An 8,421-nucleotide genomic window follows, 5' to 3' on the forward strand; every position below is an offset into this window, starting at 1 on the left:
CATTTTAGAAAAAACTCATTAATTTCACCTTCACATTAATGTCATATTAATGACATTAATAACAATAAGGAAAATTCAACTTACTACATACTCTGTTTCTTATAACAGTATGAAATATTATCATTTTCCCCATAATTCTAAACAAATACTATACAGTAAAATATGTTATTCAGAAACCTAAAGCTAAAATCTATTTTTCTATAAGATTTGAAATGAAAATATAACTTTCATGAAACATCATTTTAAGAATAAGTTATTTTAGGACTTCTACAAATGACTGGGGTATTTCCTGACATACATCTATTTTAAAAATTTAGTAATTTAATTACTTTGACTACAGTAGTATTCACAGCAATGTGATTTAGAAAACAAAACTCAAGACATATGTAGGCTATTAAGATACAAATTTTTAATACGAAAACTTTAAGAATGCTCAAGCTGTTTTGTTCTTAGTACTGATATGTTAGTCAGTTTCCTTATTGAAACCAAGAACAAAAAAAAAAGATAAAGGATGAAAGGATGAAGAAACTTTTAATTTCCTCTGAAGTAAAGAGATTGGACTAAATCTTCTCTAATAAGCTTTGAAATTCCAATTCTGTTACTTCAAAGTACTGTGCCACTAGTATTTAAAGTTCCCAAAACAATCTAATAAAATGCCTAACTTTAATCACGCTCTGCTTAGATGGAGGAAAAAACAACTAAGAATGCTTAAGCAGTTTAAGCTTAAGCAGTTTAAGCATAGGGGAGCAAACCCGGGACAGTAAAAGCCAGATTTCCTGGTCTTTGTTCTGGGACTCTACATAGAAGGGTATATTATACATGCTAGTCATTTCTTAAGAATTAAAAATGACAAACACAAAAGGAAATTAGCAGCTTTATCCCTTTCAAAAAGCAGAACCAAATTATTGAAAAAGTATAATATTGGTTATGAGTAAACTGTAATAGATCATGGAAATAAATCATTTCTATCCCCTTTGGAAGAGGTCAAATGATTGAGGACTGATGAGGAGGAGGAGCACGACTCTTGAGGTTATAATCAGTGTATATTGAAAAGGGGAATAAACTAGAAATGAGGTCTGCTTAGCAGATAGCTGCGGGATATTGACAAAGTCCCCTTTCCCTCTCCTGGGTTTCATTTTCCTCATCAGTAAAGTCAGGGAATTAAACTAACCTGAACTCTGAAGTCTCCTTGACTACTGGGCTACTCAAGACATTGAGGATGCTGAAGAAGTTGCTGTCAGAGGGAAGGTAAAAAGTGAACACTGCCAAAGAGCACACTTTGAAGAGCCGTGAGCAAGCTCCTTACTCTTGTCACTATTGGCGGTGTCATTCACCTCCTCCAGGCCTAAAAGAAAGGTATTTGCTTACCTGGGGACTAAGGCCAAGTAGACCTGGAGAGCTGGAGTCCAGCTTTCAGCTTCAAACCTTTCCAGCCTTCAAACCTTGCCTGCTCTATCTATTGCCTGTGTGGCTTTTAGTTAGTTTCTTTATTCCCCTCACATCCTCAGTTTCTTCCATTGTAAGGGAATCTCGAAGGTACCTTTCAGTGTTAACTCTCCTAACCATAGGAAGCAAGGTTTAGATTGACAGTTAAACTCCGAGGGATTAAAACTCCTCGGCCAAAATCACCTGAGTAAAACCTACCAGACCAGATAGCGGGGAGGGGCGGAGTAAAGACCAAGAGCCCCGCCCAGCTGGGATGGGGAAGGGGGTGGTGAGTGAAGAGCCCACGGACTGAAGCACAAGCCAAAAGACAGGGGAGCGAGGGAGGGGGGAGCGGGCGCCTCTCCTCTTTTTCTCACCTCATCCAAGGAATAGTGCTCCTAAAAGGCAGAAGCACCCAGCCCGGATCTAGACTCAGGCTTCGCAGTTCTTAGAGATGTCTTCTCCCCCTCCTGCTTCACCTGCGCCAGTCCTCACACCTGAGCTGGCGCGTCTCGGCGGACCTCGGTTCGTTAGCTGCTTCGTTCAACGTACCCCAAAGGATGACGCTTCCACCGCTACATCCTGGACGATCTAGTTCACTATACCTACTAGAGCCAGAAGCTGAACGCTCCACCACCGCCGTCCCTAGGGCTCCTCCCAGCCCCACCCCTAGGGAGGTGTGGCCAGGAGTGAGTGCAGAACAACTAAATTACTTACCTGAAGTTGCGCCTGCGCCTTGTACTTTCTACATCTCTTAGCCGGAGTCTACCCCCAAAGAGGTGAAGTGCAGACGAAGAGCGAGGAGCTTTTACTGTTTCAGTAGACTAGATAGAGGGTAAAGGTCACAGAAGCACGGTGAGGTATGCACTTTGAATAAGGTAGAGATTTTTCCACTCGGATACCCTTTTTCCATCAAATATATTATACAAAAAGGATATTGTTGGGTTCCAGCCTAGTAGAAAAATCCGGAAAGGATCTACTAGGTCTTTATAATTTAAAACCTTATACTACTTGATTTTGCATCCCTACCCTCAAATCCATACAACACACCTCTGATTACATAATCTGAAATGAGATGGAATTTTACAAATCATATGACCCAACTCTTTTATTTTAAAGAAAGATGTAGCTTGAGGATAAAATCATAGAGTTAGTAACCTCTGAACTGTGATTTTAAGGCTTCAAACTCAAGATTTACTGTTTTTTCATAATACATGTTCTGTCACTTTCACCTAAATTGGCAGTAACTGGTGGGAAAGGTGTGTGTTTTTTTGTTTGTTTGTTTGAATCTGAAAAGGGTAAATTGTTATGTTCAAAGTGAAGTATGGCTAGGACTTTATCACTTCCTCTTAGTCTCAGTCTCACCTCTAATCCAAATTCTATCCACTTTCTAAGATCTTTCTGACTCTCCTACCTTTTTAACACATTCCTAACTACACCAGGTAAACAATCTCTGCCCAGCAAACTTCCTAAGCCCTTTGGAATCAGTCATTTGACATTTAGCATATGTTACTTTGTTAAGGTCTTTGGGTTGTTATTTTAAACTTCTTAACTTTTTACAACTTGTATCTACATTGTAAATATCTGGAAGCAGATACTGAATATTATACTTCTTTGTATCTTGCCTAACCTCAATGGTAACATAAGATTTCACACACATTGTGTTAAGTAAATATTTGATGAATTAATTTCTAGAACTATTTCATAACTGACAAATTCTAACTTCCGAGGTGCTAATCTATTAATTGAAATGATTAACTTATGGATTGGAATAAAAACAATTTTATTAGCAATTACCCTGCCTACATTCTTACTACATTATCTTCTTCTTCTTACATGTATTTTTTGCCATTTCACCTTTATCCCTTCCCTTTCTATCTGTCCCTCCTGTGTTTACCTTTCTTGTCTAGAGAAAAACAAAAGAAGATGTTACTGGGACTAGCAGATGTGTTATACTTCTTTCTTATGTAGTTAAGGTAGGAGATGGTATGGTAAAAAGTCAGGTGGTATGGATGTGACTGGAGATGTGAAACCTAACAATCATCAAGGAAAGGTTGACTGACTAGTGTGTTAGAGAGGATGCTTGGTCAAGCAATGATTGGTCTTTGTAACCCATCCAACTCTGATTCTATGATTCTATTATCTTTTGTTTTTACATATTCTTGATTTCCCTTTTATTTCTTCCTGTTCTTTCCTAGAAAACTAACCCTTAAATATTTTTAAGAAAAGGAAAAGAGAAGAGTTCAGCAAATCAATTGATTCAAAAAAAGTTGACATTAGATGAATTGTTTCAAAATAATCAAACATCTCTCTTTTGATGCTAAGCTTGTTTTTTTTTTAATTTCACAATATCTAATTTCAATTGTTTTACATTATTTCCATTTACAATGTTGTAGTCATTGTGTGTATTGTAATTTTGTGTAATATTGTATAATCTAGCAGCAGAGTATAATATAAAAAAGCTGAATTTAAAGTTTAATGACTGGAGTTGAATTCCAACTCTACCAAGTGCTAGTAGTATGACTTTAGTCAAGTCATTTGATCTCTCTGGACCCTACTTTTCTCATCTATAAAATGAGGATTTTGAACTAGATCAGGGCTCCTAATTTTTTGTGTCATAAACCCCTTTGGCAATCTATGATATCAATTATACATGTAAAGTCATGTAACATGTATTTTCATATTAACCATACTGTAAAGAGAGAGACAGAGAGACAAAGAAAGAGAGAGAGGCAAGAAAAATTTTTTTAAATCTTTCATCGTCAATCATCATTACAATCTTATTGTTATATACAATTATATCCTGGTTCTTCTTGCTATATTTTGCATCATATAGGTTTATGTTAAGTCTTGTCAGGTTTTTTTGAAACAATCCCCCAATCATATATTACAACTTGTTCAGCCATTTCCTACTTGATAGACATCCCCTTGATTTCCAATTCTTTGTCATCACAAAAAGATCGGCTATTAATATTTTTGTACAAATAAGATCTTTTTAATTTTTCCTTTCCTCTCTTTGCAATACAGATCTAGTACTGGTATTACTGGGTCAAGAGATAAAGTTGTATAGCGCTGCTGGCATAGTTCCAATGTCTCCCTAATTCTAAAAAAAAAAAAAAAAAAAAAAGAAGAAGAAGAAAAATTCTCACTTGAAACAATCATCTGGGGTAGCTGTGATCCTAAATCTCTTCTTCCTCTTTTTTTTTTTTTTTTTTTGGCTATACGTGAAAAAAAGATCATAAAAAAAGATCATTTTCAATTAAATAATAAGGTCAAAAATATTCCAAAAGACTTTAAAGAATAAAAGGAAAGAGGGAAATTAGAAATATTGAGATTGGGAAAAAGGGTTTGGGGTCCCAGAGTGGTATCGCACGGTGTCTGAAAAGAATTTGTAGGCTTATTCTGGAGAGCAATTTGGAACTATGCTCAAAAAGTTATCAAACTGTGCATACCCATTGATCCCAGCAGTGTTTCTACGGGGCTTATACCCCAAAGAGATACTAAAGAAGGGAAAGAGACCTGTATGTGCCAAAATGTTTGTGGCAGCCCTGTTTGTAGTGGCTAGAAGCTGGAAAATGAATGGATGCCCATCAATTGGAGAATGGTTGAGTAAATTGTGGTATATGAACGTTATGGAATATTATTGTTCTGTAAGAAATGACCAGCAAGATGAATACAGAGAGGACTGACGAGACTTACATGAACTGAAGCTAAGTGAAATGAGCAGAACCAGGAGATCATTATATACCTCAATAACGATACTTTATGAGGATGTATTCTGATGGAAGTGGATCTCTTCGATAAAGAGAGCTAATTCAGTTTCAATTGATCAAGGATGGACAGAAGCAGCTACACCCAAAGAAAGAACACTGGGAAATGAATATAAATTGCTTGCATTTTTGTTTTTCTTTCTGGGTTATTTATACCTTCTGAATACAATTCTCCCTGTGCAACAAGAGAACTATTCGGTTCTGCACACATATATTGTATCTAGGATATACTGTAACCTTTATAACATGTAAAGGACTGCTTGCCATCTGGGGGAGGGGGTGGAGGGAGGGGAAAAATCGGAACAGAAGTGAGTGCAAGGGATAATGTTATAAAAAATTACCCTGGCATGAGTTCTGTCAATAAAAAGTTATTAAAAAAAAAAAAAAAAAGAATTTGTAGGCTTGAAACCATCTCTGAGTCAAGGGGCAAAGTTTTATTGTAATTATAATGCCATTACAAACTGACTAGAATTCTAGTAGAATTTCAGCAGAAAAACAGAAGCAAAGGAGATATTTTTATACAGCTTTTGTCAACTATATGGCTCATAGGTAGGAAGGAGTGCTTCTCAGTTAACCAGATTATTACTGAAAAAATTACCATTCAGCAATGAATTGAGGAATGGTCTTATTCACTATTGTTGCTGGAGTTTAATCTGTGGGAGTGGTCAGAATCAGACCGATTGGGCATGGGAGTTTCCTGAGATTCCAAAGCTATAAGATTTAGGATTGCCCCTCAAGGTCAGAGGACCACAAAATCATAATACATTAGAGGCATCATAAATTGTCCTTGACTTCTCAGTGGCTAAAAGGGGAGATAGAATTAGGAGCTCAAAAAAAATTTTAATGTTAAAAATAAATAATTTAATAGAATTGAACTTTAAAAAAAAAGAAGAAGCAGGGAATCAAACATATTATATATCAGGAAAGAAGCCAGTACATAAAGAGAGATTAAAAATAAAAGAGAAAGCAGGGATGAGAATAGTAACAATCTCCTGAAAAAGTCAAAAGGAATAAGATAAAGGGTCTTTCTTAAAAGGATTGACTTTCAGTGCAGCTATAAGGCGCAGTGAATAGAACACCAGCTCTGAAGTCAGGAGGACCTGAGTTCAAATCTGGTCTCAGACACATAACACTTTCTGGCTTTGTGATCCTGGACAAGTCACTTAATTCCAATTGCCTCAGGGGGAAAAAAAAAAGAGGATTATTTTTGACAAGGAATTAACTCTTTGTCATAGAGGAAGAAATATTGGGGAAGGTGTCTCAATTATATGAGAAAAATAAGGTTCAGTTCTATCTTATAAACATTTAATAAGCAAACTGTGTATAACATGCTGCGCTCTGGACAAAACAAGTTGAAAATATTTTTAAAAGACAATCTTCATAAACTATGGCAAATATAAATAATTATATTAATTGACATTAACCATTCATGATCAAAATGAAAAACCAAAGTACATAGGAACAAAAAAAAGTCTCTTTTCACTATTAAGTACTATTTATTAGCTCAAAACCAGAATCATTCATAAAGCTACCTTATTATTAAAGGATTGAAAAGTCCTTATATATGTTTAGTGAGCAAAGAACCTGTAGCAAGAATCACATTTGCATTAAGAATACTATATAAAAATCAGCAGAGGGGTTAATAAAAACAGAAAAAAAGGCTGAGCAGAAGAAATGGACACACATTGAAAGAAAAGAGTTATATCAAAGGACAAAAACTTCCCAGAAAAACAAAAAGGATATTAAGTCAAAATCCTTTGAAGGAAGACATTACAACAAATTTTGCATGGCTCCCTGAAATGAAAATGAGCAATTCCAAGAATGCACAGAATGACTGACTAGAACAAACAATTAATTGAAAATATCAAAGAAACTGGAACAGAAATGAGGGCTCTTAAGGAAAAGATCCTTAAAAGAGGCAATACCCAATAAGACCCTGGGGGGAAATCTTTAAACCACTAGTGCCCCTGGCAAATCTCTAAATTTAGAGATTGCAGAAAAGTTTTCAGGCTATATTTATGGAGGAAATTTTTTTTCACCAGGAAATTTGCAGAAGAATAGAATGGAAGAAAAAAGGGAGGAAGAGGGAATAAATGTGTTATATTGTTATGCAAACACTATGCATAACAATAAATTCTGAAAGATGAGGAGAAGGAGGAAGATGGAGGACTTGAAGAGGATCACAGTCAGAAGAAAAAATAATAGAATATACTTTTCAGTTCAGAAAAAGACATTAAAGCTTAGAAAACAAGCCTACAGAATATGAAAAGAAGATGCAAAAAAATAATCTAAACATTATAATGGACGGGAGGGGAGAGCATGAAAAAGAACATATAAATGCCATACTTTTGAAACCATAGAGAAAACTCCTGCTCTATGGAAATAGATGGTATATCTTGAGAGAATATATAGAATTTTAACAATAACATCCTGAAAAATTGTGTCAAAACATCAAAGAAAATAATTAGACATTTAACAAAAGAACAGAATTCAAATTGTTCTTTCATAAAGCACCCAGAGGTGAGCAAGTATTAATTGTAAAAAAAAATTATCAAATAGAACATTAAATGCTTTACATTGTAATGAAAATCTAAGAAATGAAATCTTATTTTTCTATCACTAAGGCTCATGAAGGGAAGAGTTGGGGAGTTGTTTTGGTTTAATTTTCTTTTTAAAAAATAAGAATGTCTGGGTGACACAGAGATTATAAAAAGAGAATATGAGCTAAGGAGAAATCTGAAGCACAAAATCTGTAACAGGAAAAATTCAAAACAACGGAAAATGTGAATCCATATTCCAGTAGGAAATTTTAATGTCATTATTCATAGATATGCATTGGAATAATACAGACAAATAATTTCATCTTCTGGGGTAAGGGAATGGGAATGGATGGGGTAGGAATATTCTCATTAGGGCACAAGAAGAAAGGCTTTAATCTATCTTAAAGCATATAATCACATGAGGAAGACTAGAATATTGAGGGGCAGGTTGCAGAAGGAGCAGTGGGAGAGGTTACCATGAGCAGAAAGAAAGTTATCTTGCAGTTTTGTGAATCAGCCCCACAGATAAAAGAAGGTTCTGGAATAAACTCTGTTTAGCAGAGTTAGGGAAGAGGAGTTAGAGATAGTGAAAGTTAAATCTTTCAGAAGATAAGCTTTTACAAAATGGAAGTAAAAATTATGCTTGAAAGGAAATGATTGAGACACAACTGATGCCTAAGAGGATG

General features: G+C 35.4%; 1 protein-coding gene across 3 annotated transcripts in view; it reads right to left on the reverse strand.

Annotated features, from left to right (window-relative positions):
- The window catches only part of TC2N (tandem C2 domains, nuclear), a 51,096-nt gene extending 49,048 nt beyond the window's left edge, over nt 1-2,048 (reverse strand). For all 3 annotated transcript variants that reach the window (XM_051977335.1, XM_051977336.1, XM_051977334.1), the window contains exon 1: nt 1,803-2,048. The gene's annotated coding sequence lies outside the window, so the exon portion shown is untranslated. The remainder of the gene's footprint in view (nt 1-1,802) is intronic.
- Between the last annotated feature and the right edge of the window lie 6,373 nt (nt 2,049-8,421).

Source organism: Antechinus flavipes, chromosome 2 (assembly GCF_016432865.1).
Source record: "Antechinus flavipes isolate AdamAnt ecotype Samford, QLD, Australia chromosome 2, AdamAnt_v2, whole genome shotgun sequence".
NCBI lineage: Eukaryota > Metazoa > Chordata > Mammalia > Dasyuromorphia > Dasyuridae > Antechinus > Antechinus flavipes.